We start from the raw sequence: 13172 nt of genomic DNA on the forward strand, positions 1-13172 counted from the left end.
TAGTTTGCATAGTTTCCTTCACTGCATGCAAAGAGACGAGGCGGGTGGAAACCTGCGACCCTGATCACATCACCAGTCCATCACAGTCAAACACTCACGGCTGTAATCTATTTCAAATCAAAGTGTTTGCACGGTGAGAAGAAGCTGGCGTCGCTGGGGGAGCGTGCGCCCGGCTGCACTTAAACACAATCTTCATTGGTGCTGTGAAACATCCACGTCTCACTTCATCTGCAAAGAAACCTGATGCATCGCTTTGGAAATGTTTGAAATCCCTCATTTGTCACTATGCACGACGAGTCGACCGGCTGACCAACCTCAGGTTATGCAGCGAGTGCTGAGAAGCAGCTAAATGGCTGCAGTGACTTTATTCCCTGAGTGGGTGTGTGTGCATGAAAGCCAAAGGGGGGCTGTGTAAGAAACAAGGGGAGTCTCTGTTGTGCTCACAAAGAGGAAACCAAGATCTGGATTTTATGGCTGAAAGAAGAAAACATCTTTTCAAAGTTTCCCAGGCCCACTGTGGAGACGCCCACAGCTCCAACATAAAGGTCATCACAGTAATGCAGCCGAGTGCTGACAAAGGCGTGGATGAAAGTGCTGCCGTGAAAGAATTGGCTTTGTTTTTGCAGCTGCCTGAGCTGAAAGAAGCTAGATTTGACCACTGCCTTGATTTGACCACTGCAGGTAGAATGAAATGCCAGCATGTTGTTCACACTTCTTACCCGAGCTGTTCTCCAGCGCATCCGTGAGTGTGGCTGTGAACAGAGGAAGCACTCGAGCAGAAAGTGCTCGTGTGAATGAGTTCAGAGTAGAGCAGCTCGATGTGGGAACAACTCGTGGCGTTCATTTAGAGAACGAATATGTTCATGGTTACTGTACATTTCAGAAATGTGCCACTTTAAATGAGAAACACGATTCTGCTTTAACAACAGGGGAGCCTGTTCACTATAAACACCATCCAGCCATAACTCTGCCTGCACCCACAACACGGAGACAAATATGTCAGCGTTGTAGCGCAGTTCTGTAACAGCCACCACAAATATCTCCTCAGCCGAGCCGCCCTTCGTGCCCCTCCCACAGCCACATGCTCCGTCAGCTGGCCGTCTGCCTGGCAGAGAGGGAGGGGGGCGTCTGGCCTAGTGCCAGGCTCTCTCAATATTTTATGAGAGGGAGGGGAGGGAGGAGGAACACGAGACTTACAGTAACAATAAGAGCTGAACAACATGTAACAGCAGCAGAGTGACGGGCAGGAGCAAAGCCTCACACAAATAAGAAACACGAGACTTACAGTAACAATAAGAGCTGTACAACATGTAACAGCAGCAGAGTGACGGGCAGGAGCAAAGCCTCACACAAATAAGAAACACGAGACTTACAGTAACAATAAGAGCTGTACAACATGTAACAGCAGCAGAGTGACGGGCAGGAGCAAAGCCTCACACAAATAAGAACTACGAGACTTACAGTAACAATAAGAGCTGAACAACATGTAACAGCAGCAGAGTGACGGGCAGGAGCAAAGTCTCACACAAATAAGAACTACGAGACTTACAGTAACAATAAGAGCTGAACAACATGGAACAGCAGCAGAGTGACGGGCAGGAGCAAAGTCTCACACAAATAAGAAACACGAGACTTACAGTAACAATAAGAGCTGTACAACATGTAACAGCAGCAGAGTGACGGGCAGGAGCAAAGCCTCACACAAATAAGAACTACGAGACTTACAGTAACAATAAGAGCTGAACAACATGTAACAGCAGCAGAGTGACGGGCAGGAGCAAAGCCTCACACAAATAAGAACTACGAGACTTACAGTAACAATAAGAGCTGAACAACATGGAACAGCAGCAGCGATGGAAACAACCTCGTGTTTGTTGGAGCAGGGATGGTTAGAAAGAGACGACGCTGCTTTGTGCACGGACCATATTTATGAGTATGAGTAGTGAGTTTAATGATATTTCAATTATATGACAAATATCCAGTGTTGGGGAGTAACGGAGTACACGTACGAGTAACTGTATTCTGTTACAGTTACCGTTTAAACAGGTGGTATTCAGAATACAGTTACTTTGTTGAAATAAATGGATTACACTGCATGTTGGGGAGTAACGGAGTACACGTACGAGTAACTGTATTCTGTTACAGTTACCGTTTAAACAGGTGGTATTCAGAATACAGTTACTTTGTTGAAATAAATGGATTACACTGCATGTTGGGGAGTAACGGAGTACACGTACGAGTAACTGTATTCTGTTACAGTTACCGTTTAAACAGGTGGTATTCAGAATACAGTTACTTTGTTGAAATAAATGGATTACACTGCATGTTGGGGAGTAACGGAGTACACGTACGAGTAACTGTATTCTGTTACAGTTACTGTTTAAACAGGTGGTATTCAGAATACAGTTACTTTGTTGAAATAAATGGATTACACTGCATGTTGGGGAGTAACGGAGTACACGTACGAGTAACTGTATTCTGTTACAGTTACCGTTTAAACAGGTGGTATTCAGAATACAGTTACTTTGTTGAAATAAATGGATTACACTGCATGTTGGGGAGTAACAGAGTACACGTACGAGTAACTGTATTCTGTTACAGTTCCCGTTTAAACAGGTGGTATTCAGAATACAGTTACTTTGTTGAAATAAATGGATTACACTGCATGTTGGGGAGTAACAGAGTACACGTACGAGTAACTGTATTCTGTTACAGTTACCGTTTAAACAGGTGGTATTCAGAATACAGTTACTTTGTTGAAATAAATGGATTACACTGCATGTTGGGGAGTAACAGAGTACACGTACGAGTAACTGTATTCTGTTACAGTTACCGTTTAAACAGGTGGTATTCAGAATACAGTTACTTTGTTGAAGTAAATGGATTACACGGCGGTACTTTCCTGTTTCATATTGTGGCGGGTCAGGACTGTTTGGGTTTGTTTGACATGTTCTGTTGTTCCAGGCGGCAGGGTTGTGGTTGCCATGGTTACAGGGTGACACGCTGCGTGTTTCCTGGGTGAGAGAGGCCTTGTTGTTGTTGTTGTGCTAAGCTAACAGGCAGAATGTAGCATCATGGGCAGTGTAGTCCGTGCTGCAGGGAGGATGGACTGCTGTACCCGTGATGTGTCTGTGAGCGAGGAGGGAGAGAAAGGAAAAGCACGAGCTGTCACCGAGCAGAAACGGGAGCTGGAAGCATGTAAATATAATAATAACCACTGCAAGAAGAGAGCCTGACGAGCCCAGCTGTAAGTAAGCTGTTAAGACTCGACCGTACACCGTGTTCCTGTTTTCCTCTGAAAACAATAAGTTCTGTTGTCTGTGAAGGTTCTCAGTCATCCAGGTCATCGTAGTCTGAGGAGCTTGCAAAGAAAAGCGTCTGGACTTCTTTAAGTTGCTTGAAGACGTTTCACCTCTCATCCGAGAAGCTTCTTCAGTTCTAAGAACAGAAGGTTTGACTCTGTTCTGCTCCTTTGACAATAAGTTCTGTTGGAGCAGCCTTTCAACGCCTCTCTGTCTCTGCTAGCAAAGTTGACCCAGACAACAAAGTAAAGCTCGTTTTCAGCTACGAACCCGACACGAACCCGACGTGTTAGCCAGAGGTCCCTTTACTACGGTTCGGAGCCGCTGACCTTCAGTAACAGTAATAAATCACAGCAACAGTACATTCATGTAGTTGTAAAAAGCATGATAATATATTAAGTAATCCAAAGTATTCAGAATACATTACTCTCATTGAGTAACGTTACAGAATACATTTTGGGGCATGTAATCTGTAGTCTGTAGTGGAATACATTTGAAAACACTGCAAATATCCAGCACACTGACAGCTGTGACCTTATACACATGCCCAGTGAAAGGTTGATTGAACACTGTACATGGTATATAGCTGGTCTGGGGTCAGATTCTGCCAACCAGGCAGCGCTGCCTCATGACACGGGGCTGGATCAGCCATCTATTGATCCATCCCAGAGAAGATGAAGGACACGTGATGATGACACCACTGTGCAGTAGGGCTGCCACAAACGATTATTTTGATAGTCGACTAATCAGATCATCATCCATTGGACGTACAGCGTACAGCTTATTGCACCAGCAGCATCTGCTCTTATATAACTATCATTAGCTTACAGCTTTAAGTGTTTGTGCTAACTAAAAATAAAGACAAGATGATAGTTTATTAATTTTTAATGAAATTTGCAGATTGTTTCGGTGAAGTTTAATAAACTCCTTGCTTTCTAAAATATAACAGGACACCGGAGTATATTCTCCAGCGTCTCACACTTCTGATAATCAGCTGTCTGCTTGACAGTTTTAGCTGTGCAAAAAACTATAACTTTAATCTCAGCCAAACCGATTTACTCAGGAAGAAATAAAATACTAAAGAAAGCCAAACAACAACATTTTAAGTTATCTAAGTGACTCATATATCATGTTTAACCTGAGTAGCGAAAGACGGCGGTGGGTTTGAAAACGATTTGCCGGGAGTCCGGTGTTCTCACGGCTCTAGTTAGCCTTGCCCCCGCCTAGCTAACGAGCTAGTGGGTAACAGACGTCTCCGAAAACGTCGGAGCGCTTTTGAAAATATGCGGTGTCTTGATAAACTGAGCAGATATTTGAGGTTTACACAGCTACATTCTCCCTGAAAATATGTTAAACGTTTATTTTGTGACCCAGAAAGAATAATAAGAGTAAAGTTAAAACTAACTAGCTGTCGCCATTGTTGACAGCTGCGCTATGAATTCTGGGACACAGCTTCTTCTTCTTCGGGGTTTAACGGCAGCTGGCATCCTTTGTACATGCAGTGCTGCCATCTTCTGTTTCAGTCCGTTATTACACTCTTAAATCCTGCTACTCATTCCTGCGTCCTTTGTGATCTTACAAAGCTTCAAACGATGCGTCGACTATTAAATTAGTCGTCGACGATTTTGATAGTCGACGTAATCGTGACTAGTCGACTAATCGTGGCAGCCCTACTGTGCAGTTCACATTGGAGGGCTTTATTCCATCCACTGAGTCATCAGAGCTGTGGGCCTTCTGTGAGCTCTGCAGTGTGGCTGACAAAGCTGACATTAAGTGTCCAACTTTCAGGATTTTTGCTAAGCTGTCACTCACTGTAGCTATCATCTCACACACTTGGCTACTTTTCTCTGTAAAGGTGTTTGATGACAGAGTCTTAACCCCTGCATATGAAGATAATGTGTTTGATATATCTGTTAATACCTGACACGACTTCTTTCCTTTCAAGTCTGTTTCACATCCAATTGTGAGACAAGTGTGTCAGAGGATCGTGTGAAAGGATGTTCTGTCTTTCTTCAACATACATATCTGTGTCACGTATTTACATAAAGAGAAATCGTATCGATGGCGAGGCTGGCGAGGAGGGCCCGCCCTCACCGATCCACCGTTTATATGCAGCCTGTGTCTTTCATGTGTCTCCACCTGGATCCCTGCTGAGCCACTTCCTCCCCAGCCCTCAGAAACACTGTTGCTATAGTAATTGTATCTAAGTGAATAACCATAGCAACCACAGAGATGTTTTGGATGGCACAATGGTAGCTGCTGGTTTTAAGTGCTGGAGATCAAAGGGGCCTAACGTTGTTAGGGAAGAGGAGGGGGGTTAATCAGTGTCGGGGAAAGCGGAGACCAGCGGGGTCGGCAGGAGCAAGCAGGAGGCAAAGGGAGGAGCGAGGAGAACGACGGTTTTCCCTCATGGCACCAACACCCGTCCCATTTCCCTGCGGTCCAATAATTAGCTGTTTGGGGTATACTGCGACAGGAAGACGGCTCCTGCTGTCGAGCTTGCAGTGATGGTTAGTAGCTGTTCCACCCATGCTGTGTGAAACTTAATACACGGCCTCATTAAAGATGAGCCTTTGGCTATAATCTGGCATGTTTACATTCATGTAATTTTTCTTTTTACATTTATGTTCACTAACATGCACGGTCCTAAATAAATAAATAAAATAAAATCACTTCCTAAGGAGATTTGGTTTCAAGGTCAAATTTATTTCTATAGCACATTTCAAACAGCCGATGCTGCACAAAGTGCTTAACAATATAAAAATGGTATTAAAAGCAACAATGTAACACAATAATAACAGTAAAAAACAATAATAGGACAGTAAAAGAATTAAAACAATAACTAAACTAATTCAAATAAGACCAGAATGCTTGGGTCATAGTGTGTTAAAAGCCAGGGCATAGAAATGTGTCTTTAGTAAAGATTTAAATTGCTCAAGTGTTTGTGCAGATCTAATATTTAAGGGGAGACTATTCCAGAGTCTGGGACCTGCCACAGAGACGGATCTATCACCACGGGATGTGAGGTTAGTCCGTGGGATGGACAGCATTAGTTTTGGGCTGGACCTCGTGGTTTGTCCTGGAGCATAGGCAGAGAGGAGCTCAGACAGGTGAGGAGGGGCTCGGGCATTAATGACTTAAAAACAAAAAGTAGAAGTTTAAATTGGGTCCTGTAGGAGACAGGAAGCCAGTGTAGAGAAGCTAAAACTGGGGTTATATGCTCTCTCCGTTTGGTACCAGTTAGCAGGCGAGCAGCTGCATTTTGAACCATCTGAAGACGATGGATGGAGGCCTGATCTAGACCATAACACAATGAATTGCAGTAGTCTCATCTGCAAGTAAGGGAAAGGTGAATAACACGCTCAAAGACGTTAGGAGGTCTGGCTTTACCTTGGCCAGCTGTCTTAACTGAAAGAAGCAGGACTGAACACTGCACTCACCTGCTTCTTCACTTTAAAAGAACCATCAATGTAGACACCGAGCTTTTTACACGTGTTTCAAGTAGCGGTGCTTTATCAGGCCAGTACAGGTCAGCCTAATCACTGGTTTCAAACTCCCAGTAATGAAACTGGGGAACACTGGTTGTGCTCAACCTACAAAATATTTCACGTTCCTGCGATATGTGCTGAGCACGCACGACAGACATGAAGCAGACAGGATCACAGCTGATCTTCTCTCGCTCACGAGTGAGCTAGTTAATGTTGGGAGTCACAGAGGGAGCGCTACGATCAACCTTTAAATCAAAACGGTTCACCTCCGACACAAGGCGTCCAGTCGACGCAGAACCCAACGCAAGGCATCGTCTGAGGGTTCTTCCATCCATCACTGAAACAATTCTGTGTAGGTGCTTTCAAAGTGTCAAAATGAGAAGTTTACTGTCAAAACTGTAAATAACAGAGAAAACTGAGATATTTTACTCTTTCATGAAAATTATTAGCTCAGTATTAATTTGATGACAGCAGCACGCTGAGAAAGGAACATTTTAAAACAGAGACACCCCAAGAATCCAGGTGAAAATATTAAGTAGCTGTTATTAGAGCGACTCAAAGGGTGCTGAGTGGTTGGGATGTCCCCCAGACCATCACTGAAACACCAGAGCAGCCGTGCTGACGAGGTTCCAGCAGCACGATGCTCTGCAGCCTCTTCCACATGTGCTCAGCATGCAGCGGCTCTCATCTGTGAAAAGCACAGTTCTGGTCTTTGGTGGGAAATGTTAATCACAGCCGCACGCCTGCATCACTGACGGTCTGCATGACTTATATGTAAAACGAATAATTTGCACCTAAAAGGATGAAAAATAAGCAACATTTTCTAAGAAATGGAAAACTTTAAACTTCAGTAAGGATGCCAGCAAAAGCAGCTTCTTTCCACTGCTGGAAAACTGCAGTGTTTGATGTGAAACAGCAGTAATCACATCAGCGATGGCTTCACGGGGACACTGACAGACGATTTCTGTCCCTGCTCCTCTAACCTGTAGCTCCTTAAATCCAAACCAGACAAAGCTCGACGTGTCCTGTGAGGTTGGACCGCTCACAGCCGCGTGTTGTGAAGCACACACATCCCCAGGTTTGGCTTTTAAATCACATCTTACACTCTGTGCTACAGTCACAGCGTAGGGAGGCAGGAAACTGCCCCGTCGCCAAGGAAACCTAGGTGTCTGTCTGTTGTCAGGGCAACAGGGCAGAGGGGATGGGGAGCAAAAACACGGATAACGACAGGAAGGCTGGGCAGAGACAACAAAGGCAGGCGGGGCCGTCAGCTGACATCTTTGGATCCACGATTGTGCCGAGCAGGAAACTGAAGCAGTGCATAAACAGATCTGATGCTCACGATCTGTTTACATGTTTTTCTCTTCACGTGGAGTAAAAATGGCGTCATTCACGAGACCTGGTTGTTCCAAATATGTCAGATTCATGTGCTCATCCATCGTATTCCTACTGATTCTCCACACAGACAGTCAGCCTGTCGTCATCTACTTTTCAGTGGCTTGTATGCAACGCTTGGGAACATGCTGGGGAGGGTTACCCATCACCTGTCAGCATTTCAATCAGAGAACTTCCTGAATCTTAGTTTATGACAGCTGGAGCCATTTACATATGTAACACTGCTGTATTAGTCCTATTATATAAAAGCAAACAGTGATGTGTTCTGCTTCCTGCTCATTTCTTTTCTTCTTGTCTCAAACTGACTGAAAACAAACACGAGTCACTGAGAAACATCCGTGTTTCCTTTATTATGAAGATAAATTACATTTAATCTGACGATTATGCTTTTCTTGCTCATGAGTCACAAAATCAAAGGTAAGTTGTCGAAGGGCGCCCCCTTGTGACGGCTTGCCAACAACACATACACTACACGCCACGATCGCTCACACAGGCCACGGTTTTAGGAAAGAGCCCCATTAAACGCTGTTCTTCTGCTCAGTGAATTAGCAGTAAATCAGGAATCCCAGGCTGCTGCGAGGCGGCAGCGGCGTGTGCACTAACAGGCAGCAGCTCACATGACCGGCTAATGTGTCCAAGTTTTCTATGAGCGACACTCACAGAGAGAAGAGGGGAGCCTGTGCCTATCAGAAATAGCACGGCTGACTCGTAAAAGCTGCAGTGAAATCAGATAATGGAGGGGGGGGGGGCTACTTCAGGCTTCACCTTTGAAGACAGTGACCTTGCAGGTGACGTATGGTGAAGGTGGAGACTGTGAGGGGGTACTAGCAGAAGAAAACGCTCAAAAACACAATAATAAAGTGAGCAGGTTAGTGTGTGACTTCAAACCTCTGGAACATGGTTTGAAGTATGAGGGAAAGAGTCATGGTGGTGTTCAGTGCATCCTCTGAACAGAAGAAAAGAAGACAAGGAAATGTGAACGAGGACGTTCAGGATAATGAAAGTAGACGGGAGAACTGGGCAGTGGCTGCAGGTTTACAGTGACCTGTGTGAGAGAGCACATGCTGAGGAAGCAGAAGAAGACTTGGCTGAGGTTGGAAGGATGTGCAGTAAGAGTAAGGAGGACATGAGGGCAGCTATGAAGGAGAATGATGGTCCTGATAAACATCTGGAGGTATGAAGGGGACTTTTTAACTAGATTGTTTAACACAGTGTTGGGACAGATGCTTGTGTCCTGGTACTGAAGAATCAGGGTGCAGAGCTGCAGCAGCCACAGGGGGATGGAGCTGATGAGCCACACCGTGAGAAAGAGCTACTGAAGTGAGGTTCTACATGTAGATGAGGAAGTGCAGAGAAGGTTAGAAGGAGTTGTATCATATCTGTGTGGATGTGGAAAAAGCACACGACGGGACACCAAGAGACGTACTGTGGTACTGCACATACTGAGCACATACTGAGCACATACTGAGGCTGTGCAGGAGACAGCAAGGCACAGGTGAGCTGTAGGAGGGACAGATGGATTTAGAGCGGGGGCGCCATGACATCAGGACTCGACTCTGAGGCCCTTCATGTGTGCGATGGTGCAGACAACACTGGGAACTATAGTGAGAACAGGGAGCAGGTGGAGAGCTGGAGCCAGTAAGACTGAATACATGTGTGTGGATTAGAAAGGTGCCTGAGTGAAGCTGGTCCAGAACAACACAGTGCACAGGGCAGGTGCAGAGGAGGTGGGGTGGGTGGAGGTGAGGGTCAGGGGGGTCTGTGAAAGAAGAAACACAAAAACCTGACAGGGAAAATTTAGGAGACGGTAGCTCGTGATGGCAGTCGGGCGAGCTGTTGTGTGTCGGAGACGGTGGCACTGACAAACCCAGGAGGCGGAGCTGGAGCGGTTAAAGATGGTCGACTCTTCATTGGGAATGACCAGAATGGAAACGTTTAGGTAGAACACAGGGGCGAGGCTGGACACGTGCAGACGACTGATCGTGGATACACAGGGTGTCGAACAGTAACACACTAACACAGAAATACTGCTGTAAAGGTCCCAGTTAGACATGCTGAAGCACAGGTCAACAAACAATCTCAGCTTCCCTGTGTGATTTCACTTCATGGCTAAATCATTGTTTCAGGCTTCTTTGGGTATTTGTGGGTTTGAAGTTTTCACCCTAATTCATAAAAAGCCAATAAACAATCAGGAGAGAGGAGCTCGTCTTTCTAATTACAACTAATACGATTAAAAGACTTATTTATAAACTCCGTTAGCGTCACAGTACAAAGTTAAACAGAGAATCAGGAATCCTCTCTTAATATAAGTGATCACATAGATCTGTCAGCAGCAATTTGTCACGTAAAAACAGCACATCAAAAGGACTCTGCAGTCACAGCGCCCCCTGCTGTTATCACACTAGAAAGGTATTTATTATTATATTAATTATGCAGCATGCAAACATATATAATGTCTCTCTGAGGGCATCTTCCTGAAATATTAATGCATGTGCTAAACAGCTGTACTCAAAGGAAGCAGACACACACACACACACACACACACACACACACACACACACACACACACACACACACACTCTCTGTTAAGCATGTGTGCATGTTGGCTGTTCATGATTTATTTATGGATTAGATTCAGATCTTATTGCGCACAGAACTCTGGGGTGTTACCAGTTCATTACCAGTCATGTAACAGTAGCCCAGTTCAGCACAAACCCAAACAGTGATGACATACTGGTCTGAGCTCAGCTGTGTCAGGACAGGTTGGAGTGATCTTGCTTCGCTCACATTCAACAGAAGCTTTGTGGAGATGAAATCAGTGTAACACTGCGCCTGCTCAGAGACCACAGACGGTAACAAATGAATCACTTTGTGAGGAAAGCCAGCTGGACTGTCTGAGCTGTCATTGATCGGTTATTAGTTGTTTCCTGGCAGCTTTCTCCGAACAATCACATCAAAAAGCCACCAAACCGAACATGATGTGATTAATCTGCTGCACACAGGACGCTGCTGAACACCTAAATGTAACCACGGTAGCTTCTGACCCCACTTCCGCCAGTCCCTTTATTGTGGCGGGAATGAACCCTGCATAAGTTCCGGGTCATTCAGCTGCATGTCCCTGCTCCTCTGGCTGCTGCTGTCCCTGTGGTTGGCGTACTTGTCAGCTATCGACACATTTTACAGTTGACAGCGTGCAATAACCCGGCCGATTCATTCATCTTTACACTACCTCACAATCGACTCAACGGTGAGTTATTTGTTTGTTTCGTCACAATTAATGAAAATGCGGAGCCGCGATCGCACATCCTAAAACGCCGGTAAGCTAATGCTAGGCTAGCGACAGTAAGTGCAATTACTAGTTTTATTTATTGAATATTGTTGTTTTTGTTTATTCCATTATGGCCGAATGTTGACTTAACGTATCTAGAGTTGGACGAGTGATTTGAATTTTGTAGATTTGTCCGTTTTGGATGTTTTTTGTTACTTTTCTGATGAAATGCCAAAACGGCCTATGAGATTTTGCATTGAGTTAAATTCCATTTAAATTATTGAATCTGTTGCGCAACACCTGTGATTGAATGAGTTTTGTAAATATATTCGATTAACTTTGGATGATATTTATTAGCTTTATGGCTGATATACTTTGATGGGACCCATGAGAATGTTTTTCTATAATAGTATGTTGAATGAAATTCATTATAAGAGATGATGGTTTGTTGATTGTTGTATGAAACATGGCATTAATTGTCTTTGTTATTTATGTATTTATTTTGTCACAGCAGTAGGATGCGGTTTCATTTTCTTCGCTGAAGGATAATTTGTTTTTGACCTTGTTTAGGTCAGGTTTTTTTTTTCTCCCGCGATCAGCCCTGATCAGCGCGGGATGGCGAGCCACCCGACCACCGCTACGTTGCGGTAGGAATCGTGAACCTATGGACTGAATCAAACTGTTGACACATGACCTATCACAGGTCCATGGAACTGAACTAAATCACATACTGGACCACACCTCATCCCACCTCCTTTTGGAACCTAAGAAGCTGTTTTGTATTGTCAACATTATTTTTGTTTGTGATATATTTGCATATTTTTCTTTACTTTTTTGTACATCCGTCTTTACATTTCTCATAACAAACATAATATATATATTTTGAGCTCTACTTTGGTTTCCTGTGTTTGATTCACACACTCAGGCTCCATAGTGGAAACTACTTCTGATAGCTCATTGTCTATGAAGCTGCAGTCAGGCGCCCTGGTCCTGTAACCGCGTTACATAAACCACGGCCTTAGAGGATCTCTGCCCTCTGTTATAATAACCACACATCTACTAACAAATAGCTAATTATGTATCATTTATCTATAATTATTTCTTCATGAAATCACAAAACAACGAAGCTAAGATGCTCAGTAAAGACGGCGCTGGCCTTTCTATCACTGTCCACTGTCAAAGACGGATGTCCCATAACCAGAGTGGCTGCTGCTTCTGCCTCGTGTCTCCACACAGAAAGGTCAACAACTATTTGAGGCATATTTACCTCACTGTCACCAGCCCCACAGCAAACACATACAGAACGACCGTCAGCAGGAGTCAGGTTTCAGTCAGGCTTTGGACTGTACAGCTCCATGTCCACTTACCTGGAAGAGAAAAGACAAATTAAGTAGTTGCTTAAAAAAACAAAATTATTTCTTATAATAGTAACTGGTGAACTAAGTACCTGCTACCATCACAGATCATCAAAAACAAATGCACAGACAGTGGCTGCGATGTACATTTTTAATTGTTTGTAACACTTGGATTCACTTTAGTTCTGTTTGTTACGACAAAAACCAATCCCAGCACAGGCAGCAGCACCCATAGGCGTGTTGTTTGTGTCACTGGCAGCTATAAATAACAGCAACATGTGAATGGAAGTCCGCCGAGCTATTCTTAGGCTCTGCACTAAAGGAAAAGCCATAAACTGCAGTGTTCTTGATATGTTCCCCCAAA

At 44.3% G+C, this 13172-nt stretch overlaps 1 long non-coding RNA gene across 1 annotated transcript; it reads left to right on the top strand.

The window, feature by feature from the left end:
* The first annotated feature begins 10994 nt into the window (after positions 1-10994).
* LOC146679440 (uncharacterized) lies at positions 10995-12345 on the top strand. The gene is made up of 2 exons (XR_014918525.1): positions 10995-11432; positions 11965-12345. It is a non-coding gene; the product is annotated as an uncharacterized LOC146679440 (long non-coding RNA).
* Positions 12346-13172: the final 827 nt, after the last annotated feature.

This window comes from Copadichromis virginalis, unplaced genomic scaffold (genome assembly GCF_057382275.1).
Source record: "Copadichromis virginalis isolate Kocher_CV1m ecotype Utaka unplaced genomic scaffold, C_Virginalis_male_GT1.1 unmapped_scaffold_1, whole genome shotgun sequence".
NCBI lineage: Eukaryota > Metazoa > Chordata > Actinopteri > Cichliformes > Cichlidae > Copadichromis > Copadichromis virginalis.